The sequence below is a fragment of the Pteronotus mesoamericanus genome, unplaced genomic scaffold (genome assembly GCF_021234165.1).
Source record: "Pteronotus mesoamericanus isolate MK-2021 breed Mesoamerican mustached bat unplaced genomic scaffold, CSHL_Meso_final contig_169, whole genome shotgun sequence".
Taxonomy (NCBI): Eukaryota; Metazoa; Chordata; class Mammalia; order Chiroptera; family Mormoopidae; genus Pteronotus; species Pteronotus mesoamericanus.
The window spans coordinates 12,213,338-12,233,539 of NW_026555068.1; the positions used below are offsets into that span (position 1 = coordinate 12,213,338).

A 20,202-nucleotide genomic window follows, 5' to 3' on the forward strand; every position below is an offset into this window, starting at 1 on the left:
TTTGTGTGAAGTGATGCTGCGGCGGTTGCTGAGGCTGCGAGCGAGCGGCTGGGCGAGCGCGCAAGGGAGAGCGCCCTGGAGGCGGAGTTGCGTGCCTGGAAATCGCTGGGTGGCCGCGGCGGCAGCGCCCAGCGCCTCGCCAGCCTGTTTACCTGCGCTGCGAACTCGCCCCGCGCCCGCCTTCCCCATGCTGATGCCGGAGTCGGTCCTCCTCGGTCGTCCCTTCCCTGCGCGCCGCCTGCCTCTCCGCCGCCCTGATTGCTGCAATGGGAGGCCAGGCGGCAAACAGGCTGCAGTCCGAGTGGGCTGCGCAGATTTACTGGAGAGTGAGAGGTGACGCTTCAGTAATCGGGGACCTGTTAGCCCAAACGCGGGGGGAGGCGGGCTGGTGCGGAGGGGGTGGCACAGGAGATGCGGGTCCTCGCTTCAGAAAAGTTTTGGGGGAACTGGTTATTTGAGAGGCAAAGGGAGCAACATGTTCACGGGAGACTAGCAGCAATTAAACAACTTCTTATCGTGCTCGCTCTCCTTCAAACGCACGCGCGCACAGTGGGCACTTCAGGTATGACGCCACTTTCACTCCATTCTCCTGTGACACTTCAGGCGTGATTGCCCTTGCCTTCCCTTCGATTGAAATCTCTTGCGCACCGTGACTTTCTGACGTGCGATACTGCTAACATGAGCATTGTAGCTCAGTAAGGCCGTGCTGTATAAAGTTTATGGCACTTTGTCAACGAATCGTTTAAGAAGGAAATGCAATGAAAGAAGTCTCTGTGGCTTCTGGAACAAAAGATCCCAGACAGGAGGAGCTGCAGGTTAAATTCAGATGTTCCATCTGAAGGCCAGCCCCCCACCCACACACACTAACTCCGCCCACTCCATCCGTCCCCCTCTTCCATCACCTGTCCTGCAAAATATAAGGAGCTACTTTTCAAACAAGAATCCATCATCTCCCAGGGATGTTCTTTTGAAGCAACTACCGCTCAACAGAAAGAGAACACATTTTTAGCATTTAAAGGAAAACATTTCTCTTAGGCTCTTTTATGGTGAAAAATATATTCAACGACCTAAGAAAACTGGGTTGAAGTTGTTATTCAATGGCCAGTAGATCCGCACTGTGAGAATTTAAGATTTTAAAAGCACTTTAGAGTGTTCCATAATATTCTTTTTTTTTTCCAGTCTTCAAATATTTTTATTGGAAGGCCATGCATTGCTTTCATTCATTGTGTTCCACATCACTGTACGTTTACTTTTGTGAAAACATGGCCTGGATTTTCTAGTACAAAAAAAAAAAAACCCTAAAAATTGTTTCAGGAATGTAGAGAAATGTCCAACTTAAATTGTGAAAAAGGGCACCATAAGTACTGCTGCACTGCAGTCATTTCTCCATTTCCCATGTTTCTTAAATAACTATCTTGTCTGATAACACACAATATAAAGAGCAATTGTGAAAAACATTTCCATATATGTTTAAAGTCTTACTGAGAATGTGGTGCTGGCACCAGATAACCAACCACAGGCGCAGCTGCAGCAGCAGCATACGCGTAGGCCTGTGGGTTCATACCTTGCGCACATTTGGAACATCACTTCCATATTGCTGAGCGCTATCATCACCATTCTGCTAAGTCTATGTACCGGCAGACACAAAATTCCGTCCAAAGCTCCCATTGCTGTACTCTGTAGCACTGTTAACACCATTCTGGGATTTGCCCCAAAATCTCTCTTAGGCAGACTAGAGTAACTTCTATCATAATTCTCCTTGTTTCTAAAGGTATTAAATCCACCTCTTCTTTCCACAGAGCATCTGTCCTGATGACCATCTTTCATGCCTTCTCCATCCCTGGAACGACCTGAACCTCCATCTTCAACCAACTGAAGCAATTTGGGATTAATTGCCTGATTAGCTTCATAAAGCACAGAGATAAGGTCGCTCACTTGCTTCATGCTATTAGGTGTAAAGAAAGTGTATGCTGTGCCTGTTTTGGTACTGCAAGCAGTTTTTCCAATTCAATGACTATAATCCTCTGAGGAGTGAAGGTAGTCATAATTGATGACAAATTTCACATCTTCCACATTTGTAAGGTGTCATCGTGTGACGAAACAGCAATATATGGAGTTTTGCACACCACAACAGCCAGACCAAAGATAAAAACTTAGACACTTGTATTCCCAAGAAGGTACAGGCTGCAAAAAAAAAGTACAATTAAAATGGTTATCCTTTGCCTATAGGAATACCATCGAGGCCAGGGGAGTGGGTGGAGAGCACACATCATCTGTGTCTTATCGCACACGCAATGATAGAGCCTGTCAAAAGGTGTGTATTCCCTAACACATTCCCAAATCAGCAAGTCTCCTTACAGATCATCAAGTGACATCTGAATGCTGCTGTACAGTAGGGCCCCTTAAAAGTTCATAGCAACCTCTTCATGTGCTCCTTTTGAGGATGTTTAAACAAAAATGTACATGGTCCTTTGCATTGCACACTCATCAGAAGTTCAGGATTCTGCCCACACTGCTTGTCTTGCAAAGACCTTAACCTTACAACTGCAGCTGCAAGGAAAACACACCTGTCCCCCCAAAGCTGCTTTTATGCAATGTGCCTGATCTAGGCAATTACTTCCAAGGAGTCAGGATTCGCTTGAGAATGTGTCTGTCTCTGGCAGGTCTCGACACAATGACTATGTGAGGGAGGAACTTTGAAAGCATTGCTTTCTTTCCCCACTAAGTGTGGGAAGCTGCTCCTGCTCTAGAGCTCATGTGCCAGAACTCACCAAATTGTAAAAGGCTCAGCACCTTTTACAGCAGCCCTCTCCATTTCAAACTTGAACAGAAATTTCATGGAACATTGAAGTTTGCAAATACTTCTTTGACATTTTGGCAAACTCAATGAAATGCAAAGACTAAGAGATCACAGTAGATAGTCTGAGCCAGTGCTGCCCCACGGCAGTCGTGCAAAGCACGGGACGGAAGACACACCACAGCAGTGAACTGTAAGCATCCATGTTTTCCCCCAAAGAGAACACGTTACACTGCAGAGGTGTGAGGTTCTGCCTTTTGAAGATCACGGGCACACTTCCAGCTTTTCACCTCTCTCACCGACTGGAAGCAGCCTGCCAGACACTAGTCCTCCTTCCCTCTTGAGTCTTCCAATTGTCACAACTGGGCCTTGCCACAGATACTTCACCTTTATATGAAACAAACAAACAAATAAACTCTAGCCCTCTGGAGGCCACATCTATAGCAATCTGAATAAGAGCTTGTCCATGACTGCCTTCATTTAGAATTCAGTCACATTCCTGTTGACTATTGTCACCATGGATACCCATGGCAGGCCACCCATCTCTCCTCATTTTTCTAGTAAGTTCGTCACATCTTCTTTTGGTTTCAACAGAAACAATGGTTCTATTCTCCTTCTCATTCATGATCTCTTCCACCAGACGAATAAGTTTTTCATCCTTTTCTATGTCATGACACAGATTCTCAAGCTGAAGAATGCTGCGCTATCAGTTCCAGTGCACCAATGTTTATGTGTATATAGACTTTCAGGGAATCTTCAGCAAGTGGTCTTACTTCTTTTGGCCAAGTTGCACTCCACATTAGGGTTTGTCTGTCAGGTCTTACCTGATCCCCAGTCTTCCTTATTTGGGGTTCAAAGCCCATATCAAGCATTCTATCTGCTTCATCAAGGACAAAGTAGGTGGGGGTTTTTCAGATTTGTTTTCCCACATTCTTAAAAGTCAGTCAGGCTTCCAGGTGTTGCAATACAGATTTCCACACTTCTCTCCAGACCATGTAGGTCCCTTGCACCACCATAGATGGAAGTAGACTTCAAGCAACATGCCCTTCAGTATTCAGCAGCTACTTGCTACACCCGTTGGGCCAGTTCCACTCCAGTTCCATCACCAAGCAAATAGGCCCATCACTTCTCTCTACTAGAGGCTGATGACTCATGTGGACAATGGCAGGCAGCTAATAAGACCATGTTTTCCCAGATCCAGTATGTGCTATTCCAACCAAATCCAACCCACTTTGAGCAACTAGCCATCCCTGAGCTTGAATAGCAGTGAATTCAGTCAAGTTCTCTCTTTCAATCACATCCATGATGTTTTGCAGGGAAGTCTGCGTCATAAAAATTCAGAGCAGGCTTTGGGCAGTTGTGACCTCTAACTTTAATTTCCTCGCTCCGTCTGTATGTTTCTACCTCTTGTGCTATGTGCCTACTCAAATAAGGGCATTCTTGATAAAAATCCTCCCCAGGGTTTACAAACGTCTTTCCTGATACAGGCCCTGCCTTCCTTCCTCCAAACTGAGGTGCACCAAACCTTCCACCCCAGCTGGGCTCTCCATCACTCTAATAGCCCAACGTGGCATCAGTGGTTGTGGCTGGCAGGGAATGAAGTGGCGAGAATCAGATGTGACCAGTCACTGTAGGTGGCTTTGGCAACAGCGAAGCCTTGTGGAGGTGGCAGCAGAGGAAGGACAGCGATGACAGGAGACTAAGCTGCTTGCCTAGAGACTGGTGGAAATGAATGAGGTTCAAAACATTCCTTATTCTGGGATTCTACAAGTCACCTCTAGCAGTTCCTTGAAAGTATGGGGCATAAGATTGGATGTTTTACATAAAAAAATGAGAGCCGATTATAAGCCACAAAGATATTGTTTTCCTCTTGGCATGATATAGACGGCTGGAAGACAACATCCTACTCTCTCAAGTCCAGCTTGGAGGTGTCGGGTCCTGATGCTCACTGCATGTTTCAACATGCAGGGGGTTCTATTTCTTACGCCCTGATGGAGTGCTTTCAAAAGGACATAACCACAGAGCAGCGTAATAGTGCAGGTCTGGCCTCCAGTTATGTTCTCATGAACACTGGTGCTCCTAGTGATTTATTGAAAGAAAGTGGTCAAAAATCCAATTCTACCGGTGTCTTCACTTTTCGTTGACCTGACCTCACACGGTTGCGACTCTTGACCTTTTTGGAGTTGCAACTCCGGCCTAATGCACTTTCTCCCTTTCTCTCTACCTTTCAGACTTTGTACCAGTTATCTATTGCTGTAAGCCAAAGCACTTCAAAATTTCTTGGCCCAAAACAATATCCATTCAGGATTCTATGGGTTGGCAGTTTTCACTGAGCTCAGCTAGTGGGGTTCTCCTGTTCTCAGCTGGCTAGTCTCTAGCCAGACTTGGCTGGGGGCTGACTAGTCTCAGAGGGCCTCAGCTGAGACAGCTCATCCTTGAAGACTGTGGTCTCTTTGCCTTTAGCAGGCTCAGCCTGGGCTTATTCATGGCAGCTGGACATGTTCCAAGACAGTGGCCAGAAACATGCAAGGCATCTCAAGGCCTAAGCTCAGAACTGGCACCTTCATGGGCACCATTACAAGGCCAGCCAAGTTCCAGAAGTGGAGGAGTAGGCTCTTAACACAAGGAGCTGAAAACTTGCATTGCCAAGGGGCAGAGACTCAGGAAGGGGACGAATTTAGGCCAGTTCTGAAGATAACCCACCACAGACAGTAAGCACCCTTTGAGGCCCACCTACCCCCTGAAGCCCCCTTTCTTAAATACCGGACACTCAGTGACCGCGCGCCCCGTGCGCACGCCCAGCCTTTGCGGTCTGTGTCATGCCTCCTCACTTCTGATCGTGCTCTTTTCGGAGCCCACACGTTTCAGTTTTACTCCGATCTCTCCAACTAGATTGTAAGCTTGTTAAAAAGTAGGGACCATGTTTTCAGTGTTCCCTTGCTTTAACCATTTGGGGGCACGTATGAAGCACTCAGTGGATGTCAGCTGATGACTCATGGACTGATGTGTAGCGTGCTCACCACAAGTTGCCTTGGTACCGCCCCGCACTGTCGCAGAGAGATGGAATTCCAGGCGATAAAAACAAGAAAATTTTAAAGCACTGGCTTAAAGAGTCATTAAATGCATACATACCTCCTATTAGTACTTTACAAAGCATTTTATCTATGATTAAACATAAGCTGCTGCTTATTTTTTTAATGTCTTTTTTAATGTATTGTTTTAATGCCCTTACCTTACTCCCACAGTTTTTCCTACTCCTCTCTCAGCTAAATGTGAAGGGGTAATTCTTGTGGATATTTTCTGTGCAAAGGGAGACCTTGTTAGAACAGTTAAGTACTGAGCACTATTGGCACATGCATTTCATTTCAGTTCTTGGAGTCCTCATTTTTGAGAGCACCCATGCATTGGCTGGATGTTACTCTCTTTGGCCCTTTTAAATGAAGGGGGAATAGCATTTCTAATATGATTAACATATGTTTGAGAGAAGGCATAAATTATTGTTCAGTGTGATTAAATGTTCTTCAAAACAGAGGCCATTCATCTACATCATTGTTCTAAAAAGACACAAATAAAAAAGCTCATTATTGTGAACACCCTAAAACGAGGGCCCTTAAATTGTAGCGTGCATGACAAACACTTACGCACCAAAAGGCTCAGATTTCTGGGCCCATCCCCGAGTTTCCGCTGCAGGGTTCTGGGGTGAGGCTCAAGGATCAGAATTCTAACAAGTTCTCAGGTGATGCTGCTGTCGCTGCTGTTGCAGGTGGAGACCACACATCAGGAACCACTGCCAATGCCTTCCGATTTGTAAACTCTAGTCTTTGAAACAAAGTAACACCGTATGCATGTGTAAACATACTTAGGCTCTGTATTCAAATACACCATGTCTCCTTCCTCAAGAATTTTCCCCGTTCCAATTTTGTAAAAGAGAAAAAAAGTCAGTTGCCTCCATAGTTAATAGAAAAAGACTTATTTAGCAGACTTATTCTACTAGTTGAGGAGACATGGATGACCACCTACTGCCAGTGAAGGTGAATGCTCCCCTGAGAACTTATCTCTGTGGCCACTTCAAACCAAAGGAAAACAAGAGATTAGAGCAGTCATGGTGTCACCTGGGAACATTTTATCTGCTCACTTGGGGAAAGAACAGATAAAATTACACAGGTAAATGTGAACTACTCCATTTACTAGTTTAGAAAATCTGAGGCAGATGTCCTCGCTGCAATGGCAACCTGAACGGGTTTCCCCACCCCCAGAATTTGTACCTGATGAAATGCTTCTAAATGGCGGTTATTGAAGGGACAACAGGAAATCCACAGACGCATTGATATCTACTTTATCATCATTGACCAACCGCATGCAGAGTGCATACCTCCAGCCATAAATCATGCAGCAACAATGCCCTTGGTCCTGCAGTCCTGAATTTATAGTCTCGCTAAAAGAAGCCTGGCTGGCTCGGCAGCCTATCTTGGAGCAGACACAGGACCCAGAACAATTTAGACACAGTGAATTGACGATGAGCTGGGCTGGAGAGAACAGCAACAAAAGAACGGGTGAATTATAGACCCATAGAAGCCAGGGCCCATCAGAAGCAATGTGGCAAAATGTCTCTGTGGAAGAGTCGCTAGAAAGGTAAGGAGACTTCATTAAATACTGGCCATAATATGAGTCTTCAAAAACTGGGCCAAGCCCTCTGAGTCAGAGACACTGGAGGCCCTGGTCACTTCCATCCACCCATGCACCCATTCATCCATCCCATCCATCCATCCTTCCATCCATCCATTCATCCATTTCTTTAATTATACAATATAAAGGGCTATACTACGTGGCATAAGGTAGGAATGTAGAGATGAAAGGCTTCTGCCCTAAAGAAACTCAGAACCTAAGTGCCACTAATATGCATACTTTGGGACGCCATGAAATCCTGTAGATTTCACATAATTCAGCCCAGCTGAGACGGAGAAAGGAGAATGGGTTTTCTGATTATTTTTTGTCTTTTATTATTTGCGTGTATGTGTGATACAAGACGTCTTTGAATTTCGAGGCAAGTATGGAAGATCAATAAGCCTCATTTAGGTTCATTTTCTTAACTCACCAAGCAACAGCCCTTACCAGCCAACCAAGAGATGAACATTATCGGACATTTTCACGGAGCAATATACACAAAGTTTAAGGACATAATTGGCCTGGTGTCAGATTCCAATTCTGCTTTTTAACAGAACGCATACCTCCCTAGAACCCTAGAAATATGTAAGAATTTTCTGAGTCTATTTTCTTATTTATTAAATAAGCAGAGCCCCCACTTTATTTCACAGCATACTCGCGAAGATTAGAATAGATTATAGATGAAAATTCTATAGAACTTCCATTGTTATATAAAATACAAAGCAGATAAATGAAATTTTGCCCTCAAGGATCTTCCAACCTAGTAATGAAGATAGCACATTTTGGAAATCACCTTAAAATTGATCATATGTCTACTTAAATGTCTTTATTGTCAGAAACTCGTTATTTCCTAGGAATGCTTTATTCCATTATTTGACATATCTGGCTACTTTAAAGTGCTCTTATATAACAGATTATAAGATACTTATTTAAGACCTGGTCATAAAATTCAAATAGTGATTCTCTGGTGTGCACCGATGCTGTATCATTTGTTTAGGCTGAGTCAGCCATGATTGCGGGTCTGGGGCTGGCAATCCTGGCTCTCCCATCACCTCTCCCACCTGTTTGCATGAGTTAGTGACTCTTGAAGGGGGATTATTGATGTTTCTATTGTTGTTGTTGTTGTTAGCGGTGGGAGTGTGTGTGCCTGTATGTGTATGTTTTCTAAAGGAGACCAGATTGAGGAAGAATAGAAGAGCGAGGACAGAAAACAGGATGGTATGGGATGTGTTCCCCAGGCTCATTCAGAACAAGGGCTTGTCCTTCTGGGGACAAAACCACAAGTCAAAGCTCAAGTGGCCATCTGATGAAGAATGTGATAAAACTGAAAGGCACGCACCACATGTGTTGCTTTAAAATGCAGACAAAATGTTTTTAAAAAATCAATGTGAAAGGCAAGAGTGCTTTCCGTTTCTGGGAAGAAGGACCCCTGCAGACGTGTCCTGCAGAAACTAAGGGGGAACGAGACGGCAGTGGGGGTGTCACTGCACTTGTCAGCGAAGCAGGAGAGCTGTGTTCCCAGGGCAGCGCCTCTCAAGCAGGAGGACGCAATAGAAGTATAGCAGATTTGGTTCCCGCACGTGTGGGGCAGTCCCCTCAGTGGGACTTCCCAGCCACTGCCATGGCACACTTTGGAAGAGGTGGCAGGGGAAGGGGCCCTCAGTCTGAGACCCTGTAGTTACACCGAGTAAGCAAATGAGCTAGAAACACAGGTATCAATGTGACTCTGACTTCCTCGATACCCTCCTTGGGGACAAGAGATGATAAATATTACATTATTACTAACATTATTATTAACTAATAATATAGCACAATACTGTGAGGTAGAGAAGGAAGCATTATTACCATCATTTTGCAGAATATTGAAGTCAGTTGTAGAGATCAAATATTATTTTTATTTTATCACTTTTCCTTGAGCACAAGTTTCTCTCTTATGCCTTATTACTAGGGAGACATTATCCATAGATAACATATAAACCATCCAACAGAAATATGCTACTTAAAGATCCTAAATACATTATACATAAATCTCCTCAAAATTGACTTGGAAAGTATTGTACATTCATATTTAGGAGTAGTGAATACAATTTTATTTATCTATCTAGGAAGACTTTTGGGAGCTCATTGTTGCTATTTGCATATATGCCAGGTTTTAAGGAAAAAAGATTTAATGGTTAAGTTTTCTCAGTGGTAAAAGTAAACAGCATTTTTGCTTTCTTTCCAGTTATTCCCAAAGCATTCAATGGCTATTTTTAAAATGTCCAAGGGGTTTTGCTTAGGGATGAGTAAAACCCTGGAAGAAACTTCTGAAAAACTTGTATGAAATTATATGGCTATATTTGTAATAGATTTTTTTTTAAACCCTACAGTACCCTATAACCCAAATGAGTCCAAGAAAGAAGAAAACAGCACTGATGAATTATGAGACTCAAATACATGATCTTGACACTTCATTTTCAACAATTTGACAGTTTTTTATTATTTCCCCGCGGCAGCTCTCATCATTGCCCTTCCCTCGAAGGCCTGGGATACAGGTGGCACCTTCAATCACACACACAGAAAACTAATAGATGTTTAGAACTCAGGTGGGGTTGCCGTCCACCTCACTTAGTGCATCTCTTTCCATAAGAACAGAATACTTCCCGTTTTTTCAGCTTTGTTTTCTTTTGGTTTTATAGACTGTTCTACTTTAGAACAGTTCACACATGTGAACAGAATGACATATGCACTCCTAAACATAAACATAACTCCATAGAAACCACAATTACTTTATGTCAACTTCTATTCTGCAGTTTTAGTAAAAGTCTCAGTATGGTGGAGAGCTTGTTACTAGGTTGAGAGGGCCACTGAGGTGTAGGAACCTAAAAACAAAGTCATGTAATTTTAAAAAATCAAAGCAAGAAAAGTCACTATCTTCCTGCCCTGCTGGTAGGTTTTGCATCAGTTCTTACTATATCTACCGATGAAAGAATGGTATAAATAAATATTTTATTATCCACATCCTAATCTGGGCTTCCATATTAGAACATCATAAACTTTCCCCATTAGGTTATGCTTTGAATCATAGAAAAACATATCAAATGTTAGACCAGGAAAGAATCCTACAGATTTAGTTCAAAGCTCTTAATTTTATAGATGATAAAAAGGCTCAGAAAAGCTGATTGCTTTTTCCAGGGTTAGAAGGCTAACTCTTTTCAGAAGCAGGCTTAGAACTCAGGCCCCTGCTCTCCCAAACCTGTGCTTTGGTATTGTGGTATAAACCACAATAGTTTAACAAAAAACCCTGTCATAAACCTCCCTGTAATTCACTGGTAACCCAGACTTTCCTTTCAGAAACCACTTGTGGAAGCGATAGGACACATAATCCTAGCACCTCAGAAATGCTGAGTTCTCAGCATTTAGAAAGCTAAACTCTCTATCACAAAGCTTTCTTCTTACAAAAGTGAGTGGTGTCAGCCACTAAGCAGGAATTGTCCCTGTTTATTAAGTATGTCATTTTTCCATAGCTAAGATCTTGTCTGCCATAAGAAATTGGCTCAAGTTGGGACATGAAAAAGTTGCAGGCTTTGCATCATCTTTTTCTATAAGGCCTCGGTGTTGGTTCCTGGGGTTGGTTTCTGGAGTTCCCTGGGTGAAATCCAAAACTGGCCCCTTACACAGAGCACAAAGAGAGACCAGAGAGACCCACGAAAGACGCAGACCATCCAGACTGGTGGGTGGCAAGTTAAATAAACAAGGAAGCTCACATGAAAGACTGTATGGAACTCACTTCCTTGTTTTAATGGGGTTCACCCTTCAGGAGCCTCCTGAGAAAGGGTACCCAAGAGTAAATGTTTTAAGACTGTCCTTATACCTCATCGGCTATTTGGCCCAGTATAGATTTCTAGGTTGAAAATTACTTTCCTTTAGGATGTAGATATGGCTACATTGGGGTTTTTTTTTTCAGTATTGTTTTTATGAAATCTGAAGCCATTCTAATTCCTGTTCCTTTTTACATTCTAATCTCAAGAGGAACTAATTATAAATAAAAATATGTATGTGTATATGTGTAAATATACATGTGTATACATAAATATGTATTTATATTATTTACAAATATGGGATAATGCTACATTTTCACAAATTGTGTCACTACATTTATTTATGTGTCAATAAACGTGTTTCTGTAAATCCTATTTAGGGCTCTCTAGTATTCCATTTATACTATAATTTATTTTATCAGTCTTCTGTTTATGGATATTGAGGTTATTTACAGTTTTGTGATATTGGAAACAAATATAAATATTCTCTTAGCTAAATCTTTGTGTAGATTCTCAATTATTTATTTACTAAGTATAAGTAGATTAGTACTGAAAACCACAAGCTTTTCCCTCATCTTTAAAATGGAAACACTATTTGTGTCATAAACTGGTTTAAGGATTAAATTAAGTAAATCACCTAACATGCAATGGATAAAAATAACTATTCATTTTCTCTCTACATATATAAATAACCCCTCTCAAAGGCCAAATAGCAATCTGAGTTATACATATTAGGTTTTATTAAAAATCACTGAAAACAAAAGTTCAGTTTGAAAGATGGCCATTGTTTGGACTCTGCAGTTTTTGCTTTTAGTTTGCTTCTGTTTTCAATTTCCTTAGATCTGACTCTGATCTGAATACAGGTAAAAGTCCCATTGTTACATAGTCAAGATATGAGTCTAAAAATATTTTTTGCATTTTTAAAATACAACTAATTAATATTTAGGGAATATTATGTGCCAATTTATAAGCCTCAAAAATGTGTTTTCTATAGATATACCTAATTTTTTTAAATCCAAACTAGCATTATCTTAGTCACCAACTTTATTCACCACATTTACTACTGGACTACTTTTGGCTATTTCCAAAACTGGAATTTATCCTCAGAAAAGGAATATTTGCTACTCCTGCATACATTTGAAAGAAAGTGATAAGCAGCATGGTTGAGTAGAAAGAAAATGAGAAGTAAATCAGAAGAACTTGTTTCAAACTTTAATGTGTTGTTATCAAATATATGACCTAAGGAAAGTCACAGAATCACTGAACCCATTTTTTTCTTCTACAAAATAGTAATGCAGGTGTCTGCCTTGCTAGCTTTTAGAACTGTTGATAATACATGCTTTATGTAACAAAATAAAGAAACCCTGGACTGAGCTAGAATATTCACAGTTGAGTAGGAAGAACATGAACCCTGACCCTCCCTGGGTGACAGAATCAAAATAATATTATGTCTGTGAAATCATTTAATTTTTTTTAATGCTCCCAGTATGAAGGCCACCCTAAGATCACGGGACAATCCAGAACCCAATCTCAAGAATCTTTATTAACTTTATGATTAATCATGGGACTAGGCAATACAGCAGCACCTACACAGCCTAAAGGAGGAAGCTCCTAGAAATTAATAAGGGCTAAACCCCCCAATTCATTTCAACAGCTTTCAAAATTCCCTTCTAGTTCAGCAGCCCACTCTCCCTCTCCCCCATTACATCCCTTGCAAGATTCCTTGAAAACACTCATTATGGTCTGTAAGGGCCTATCTGGAAGATAAGTCTGAAGATGCTCTCTTACCAGACCTCAGAGTGATCTGGTCATCCGGGGGGTCCCTGAGACATGAGAAGCCTTCCCCTGGATCAGACTACATGCTTGTTTACTGCTCATAATCAGGCGGTCCTCTGTGTCACCCTGCATTGTCACCATCAAAGAGACCGAAAAGCTCACGGAGCAATTTTTTTAAGAAGGAAGAGTTCTGTTTAGCAAGTTAAATACCTGTTAAAATGTGGATGATGATTTAATTCACTTAAGATGAATACATTTTTCATGTGACTATTTCAAAGTGAATTTCTACAAATCTTCAAGAAAAAAAAGTCTTACTGTAATCTTTCCATTAGCACAAAGGCAAACTGTAAAACATGTTAAGAAATGCAGGACACTAAATGTTAGGAACTTGGATAAACCCAAATAAGACACTATTCTGGAGTACTGAAAAGAGAGAGGAATGCAGACCAAACAAAGAGGTAGCTTTGAGATATGCCTTGCTAACCTCAAATTTATTTACTCCATCTTAAGGTCTCTTCAATCCCATGAAAATATAAAGCATAGTCAATGTATCATGAGCAAGACTCACTAGGCACACAGCTAACTGCATTTCCCAGCCTTGTAGCTGATAGGTATAGCTCTGAGACTCGGTTTCTAACCAACAGAATGTGAATAGAAGGTATGTGCATCACTTCCAGGCCTGGCCCATGGGCATCCGTCAGCCTGTCTGAAAGGAAGACAGTCCCTGAGCCCTTCAAATTCTTGTGCTGAAGAAGGTGGAGTCTCCATTAGTCTGACTGAGTTACCCAGTGAACGAGGACCACTTGCATCTGTTCAACCATCCAATACCATCATGGGAACAAGAAACATTTCAGGCTTCATAACATGTTGGGAGTTAGGATCCTCTAAATAATAGGCTCCACCAGCCATTTCTTAAAATTAAAAAAAAAAGAGCACATTTTGAACATATTTTGAGTCATGCAGATGCCACTGACGTTCTCGGGAGGATCTAGAATTGCAGTTACGAGTGTGGGTGCCACGATCAGGCAGGCCTGAGTTTGACTTGCCACTAGCTAGACATGTGGTGTTGATCGACTTTCACCAAGCCTCAGCTTTGTTTTGTTTTGTTTTTTTAATATACAATATTGGGAAAGTATTAGGATCTATTTCACAGCATTGCTGTTTATCCAGCCACATAGTAAGTGCTCCAGAAAAGTCAGCTATCGTTATTTTTAAAAATTAAACTATAACAGCCATTAGTGCTGTTATGAAGTCATTCTGGTTTTCCTTCCAGCAAAGAGTGGGGATGAATTTCTCTTCCCATCCCTTAGTTATTTGTACCCATGTGATATATTTTGCCCAATGAAAGTGATTGGAAATAACATGTATCATTTCCAGGTAGAACTTTTAAGAGTGAGCATGCATTTAAAAAGCTCTTTCTTTTTAAAAAAATAATATAAATAAAATGTAATAAAATAAAATTCTCTTTTTTTCTGCCATAGCAATTGCAATGAACCAGCTAGTCAGCTGGGTCCTAGAGTGAGGAAAACACCAGCCAGCCCATGATATATACACATAGCATGGCCAAGGACTAAATTGTTACTGTTTTAAGTAACTAGAGATATGCAGGTTTATTATTACTAGCCCCTGCTGGCCTGTACAGGAGCAAATACTCATGTGGGTAAGTTAGTTTTATAAATGGTTTCACTATTTTATAGCAACCTCTAATAATAATAGCTGACAATTATAGAGTGCTCACAATATTCTAGGAACTGCTATGCACTTTACACGTGTTAACTCATCTGTTTCCACAATAACCCAATGAGATATCTGCAGTATTCTTAGCCCCACGTGGTAGGGACAGTAAAGTTCAGTAATTTGCCAAGGTAATGCAGCCAGTGTAGTAGAAACCAGTTTTAAACCAGCCCCTGTGAGTTTTGAGGCTCCTTGCATCCATTACTTCATGGTGCACCCCCCAGGTCTCTGCTGCGGGACGGAGGCTCTCCTTCGGTCAGTTGTCAGGAAAGCTGACTACCACTGGGCTGCTCAGAAGGAAGTCCCTCCCTGGGAATCTCCCTCAGGCAGACGGCTGCCTCACCCCAGTTAAGCTTCTCCCTGAAGGACTAGCAGAGACTGTTGCACCTGCATTTGTATAGCAATTGAAGTTCAACTTGTTCCTTTGTTTTTTCCTGTGTTTCCCCCATTGTTTCCTAAAGTATTCTGGAATTAAACTTCCTGCATGTAAATCTCAGAGTCTTAGAGTATGTTTCCCAAGGAACCAGAACATGACATATTTCCCTATATATTCCTACATGTGTACAAATATGCACAGACTACATGTTAACTCAGCACACAATGGATGGCCACATGACTGTCATGTGCCACGAGTTCAGGGGAAGTAAAGATCACCGGGCTGTCTGCAGGGGATTGAAATGATGAAAGCTCTCACACGCTAATGGAGATAGAGAATCCTCTGCTTTCTCAATTGACTTCAATACACTGGTTTTCTCTTAAATGTCACCTATGGTTGTTTAGATCCAAAAAAAGAATGTAAAAAAAAAAAAAACCCACGTATTTTGTGTATAACAAATGATGGCTCATCTTTATGATGACATTTGTTCACACTTCTAAGAAGAAATTGGAAATCGTCTCCAGGTTCCATCACTCATAAGCCAACACTCTTCATCTCTTTCATGAAGACGGATGTCTCAAGAGGCCGGAAGGCATGTATCTTTATTCTGCCAAACATTATGTGTCTCTGTGTTTTAGTTATACATAAAAATACTATTGAAAACCGATGTCTTAAATTGATTTTGATTTCTAAGAAATGATGACTAGAACACAAAATTTAATTCATAACCCATCAGTTCTTGCACATCTTAGCTTGACATATAATTCCAATAAAATTTAAAGTGAGCCAAGTAATACTTCTGATGTATGTCTTTTACTACAATTGAGTATTTCTCACAATTTAAGCTCTATCCCAATATCAGCTGTCTACATTTCCTCAAAGGAGAAATACATGTTCTAAAACTGGAGATAAATAAGCAATTCAGAACAACAACAGCAGCAACAAAAACCTAGGCCAATCATAAAACCAAAGGACCTAAATGGCTCTAGATAATTTAAGATAAACATTATGCCACGCCCTGGCTGGTGTGGCTCAGTGGATTGAACTCCAGCCTGTGAATTAAACGGTCGCTGGTTGATTCTCAGTCAGGGCACATGCCTGGATTGCTGGCCAGGTCCGCAGTTAGGGGCATATGAGAGGCAACCAACCACACGCCAATGCTTTTCTCCTTTTCTTTCTCTCCCCCTTCTTCTCCTCTCTCTAAAAATAAATAAATAATTTTTTTAAAACCTTATTATACAAAAAAAAAAAAACATTATTCCTACTCTACCTTGATATATGCACACCTTACATAGTGTATATTCTGGTTGTATATCTTTACTACATACTGCTGTAAATTAGTGCCTAATTTTACATGGAGTCCAGGAAATATTTTTTTTTCTACTTTATGGATTATCTTAGGCTGTTCAGGATGTTATAACAAATGCCATAGACTGGGTGGCTTCAACAACAAAGTTCTGGAGGGTGGAAGTTTAAGATCAGGGTGCTGGCACGGTTGGGTTCTAGTGGGAGTCCTTTCCCTGGTGTGCAGATGGACATCTTCTCCTTGAATCCTCACCTGGCAGGAAAAAAAAAGGAAGATCTGTGTCTCTTCTAAAAAGGGCACTAATCTCATCATGAGGGCTCCACCCTCATGACTAATTACCCGCAAAAGGCCCCATCTCCAAATACTATGTTAGTAATAGGGTTTCAAAATATGCTATGGGGGAGGAGGAGGACAAATATTCAGTCCCTTGAAAATATTTATTCCCATTCTACACCTAACCAAGAAAGTTTTAATTCAGCAAATAAAAACTTAATATATAGTTTATAGTGTCTGTAGGATTTTAAAAGAGCTTAAATCAGTGCAGAGGTTGCATTTACAAAACAGGTAACAAAGCCTTTTGAATGTAAATAAGAATTATACTCCTTATTGGCTGCTTTAATTTTGTTGAATGTACATTAAATTATATTAATGCTTCAGTGGGGACGTATTTATGCATTCATATTACTACCCATTGAACAACTGCTTTATTTTCACACAATTATGGATAGGAATAGAAACTATGCAGCCTGTAAATTAGAGTAGTACTTGAGAGCAATCCCTTGGAGTAGCCAAAGAAAGAACAGCCAGAAAGAATGGAAATGTTAAATTATAGGCCATTTTTAAGGAAATACAGTCTTTGAAAGAAGTGCAAGTGTCTGTGATAATTCAAATTAATCAAAGAACTACCACAATAGTGGCTCTTGTGAGATTTGGTTTAATGTCTAGAAAAGGAGTATCTAAAATTAGCATATCAATTATGTGCAGGTAAACAGTTGCTTTTTCTCAAGCTTAAGGGTGTTCAAAACATTGGTTTACTGAAATAATTTATAAACATCCCCCTCAGCAATCTTATTTTGTGTATTAACTTGGATGTATTAAAGCAAAATTTGCTGCATACTCCCCTCCCAGGTGCTATGCCTTCTGTATAGCTAAACCACAGTTCTGTTCATTTGTGATATCAGTTGCCAGATTTTCATCTCATCTTGGTTACCTGAAAAGCATTTATTATGCTTTTTTATCCTGCAAATGCTTCTCCTATAAAAATTAATTTTGCCATTACAATGCCTAAGCATAAATATTAAAATATTTCACTTAAAACCAGGTTTTAAAAGCACATACTGAGTATAATAAGGTATTTTTCTTGCTATATTTTATATCTAATGAATAATCACTGGATCCAATCCTGGAATTATCCAGGATAAAGTCATTCAAAGGCAGTAAGGACTCCTAAGAGGAAGAACATCTCAAAACTTGTCCTTGACGTTCATCCAGGCACATTCACCAAAAACAAAGCCCCAGACAGAATAAGTGAAAGTAAGAATAATAATCATGACTAGAGAAAGTGTTTTTGGTTAAGAGGATATATGAAACAGAAGAATGATTTCTGTTTTCTTTTTTTTTAATTAATTAATTTATTTTTTCAAATACATTTGTCTCTGCCTACCCCCCACCACTTTCCCTTGCCCCCTCCCTCCCTCCCTCAACTCTTCCCCTTTGGTTTTGTCCATGAGTCCTTGCTATATGTTCCTTGACTTTCCCCTTCTCTTCCTTTTCCCCCACCCCTTCTTCCTCCTTCCCTCTTATCTCTATTGGTTTCTTTTCCTTTCAGTGTTGCTGGTCTTCTTTGCCTTGCATCTTTGTATTGTTGGTTAGGTTCCACTTAGAGGTGAGATCATATGGTATTTGTCTTTCCCCCACTGGCTTATTTTGCTTAGCATAATGCTCCCGAGTTCCATTCATGCTTTCGTGAAGTTTAGTAGTTCTTTTTTTCTTTCTGCTGCGTAGAATTCCATTGTATAAATGTACCATAATTTTTTGATCCAATCATCTACTGATGGGCACTTAGGTTGCTTCCAACACTTGGCTATTGTAAATTGTGCTGCTATGAACATTGGGGTGCATAGGTAAAAGGGTTACAAAATAGTTTCTTCTCAAAATAGTTAACACTATTAAACTTCATTAAATTTTTTCAAATGATTACAAATTCTCAATAAAAATGGGAAAATCTCAAAGATTTTGTTACAGGAAGTAGTTCAGATAACAAGGCAGTAATCATCTAGGTGTATCTTTCATTATATAAATCAGTCATTCTGCAGAACTATGAAAGAGGGTGGCCTCTGGGTTCAGAGCACAGGCTCAGTAGCCAGGTTCTCTGAGTTGAGATCTTGACTTTTCCACTCCCTCACCGTGTTACCATGAATCCATTCATTTAACTTCCTGTACCTCAGGTTCTGCATGTAACAAATGGAGATGACCGTAATTCTACCCACCTCATAGAATTATTTTAAGGATTAAGTGTATTAATATGCATAAAGCAATTAGGACAGTGCTGAGCACAACGTAATTACTCAGAATGCATTAACTACCCAGTCTTGCCAGCTAATTTTTTCACACTGAAGTTGACTTACAAGTTTCCTAAATTTTGTGTCCTAGTTTAGACACATAATCTATTATGCATCCATATGTTTTTAAAGCTTCTTACCATTGAAAAAATGTATATAACATATGGACATCAAAAAATTAGGTGGCTTTTCTTTTAAGTTTGGGTGTTGTAAAGAATTGTGACCTATTTGCCTTTGGACTGTGAATAGCACAGCCTTTCATACCTGAAGTTTAGAACATGAGAACCACCACACTTTGTTGCACCCCTGGCTACTGCAGCTCTTTGACGGTATATTCAGAAGAAAGCTCCAGGGACCACATGGCTGCCCTCCATAGCAGCAAACTAAGGCATTCGGGAGCGTATACCAGCAACCTTGTACACCCTCCCTGGGACCCATCGAGCATCCATTCATTAATTTATGCCAATCCTTCTTAAATCATGTTTCGCTTTAATCTATTCCATTCTATGAGGACAGTAAACTAAAAAGGTGTATTGCTGAAAACTGCATTTTTAATCTTAACTTAGTGTCTTTATGTTCTAGATTTCCACGAATAAAGACATTAACATTGAAGTGATAAAAAGAGTCATCATATACATAGCATATGAGTTGAAAGAGCTTCTTGATCTTTTGAACTTAATTTCTCTGATTTTATCAAACTGTCCAAATACCTACATGCAAATCTCTCAATTTAGTATAAATAACCAAATTTGTTTGACACAGGTGTGAACCAAACTTCTTTCCCACCCTCCCCCTCCCTCCCTTCCTTCTTTCTTTCCTTCTTCCTTTTTTACTTCCTATGGATATTTATTGAAAACCTTTATATTGCAGACACATTTATAGGTGCTGGGGATACCAACAACATCATCTGCAATCATGGAGTGTAAATTTTAGTAAGTTCCATGCATTATTTATCTATTGCTGTGCAACATTATTACCGCAAACTTAGGACCCTCAGAAAACACGCCTTTATCATGTCAGAGCCTGGGGGTCAGCAGCGTGAGTGCAGTTTAGCTGGGTCCTCTGCAAGGCTGAGAGCAAGGTGTTGGCCAGGACTGCACTCTCATCTGAGGTTCAAGCTGGGAAGGACCTGCTTCCTAACTCATGTGATTCTCGGCAGCAGTCAGTTCCTTAGAGATGCTGAGATG

The 20,202-nt window shown here is 40.7% G+C and overlaps 1 pseudogene; it reads right to left on the reverse strand.

Moving 5' to 3' along the window:
- Positions 1-1,478: 1,478 nt before the first annotated feature.
- LOC129064658 (probable ATP-dependent RNA helicase DDX5) overlaps positions 1,479-20,202 on the reverse strand; it is a 95,741-nt pseudogene continuing 77,017 nt past the window's right edge.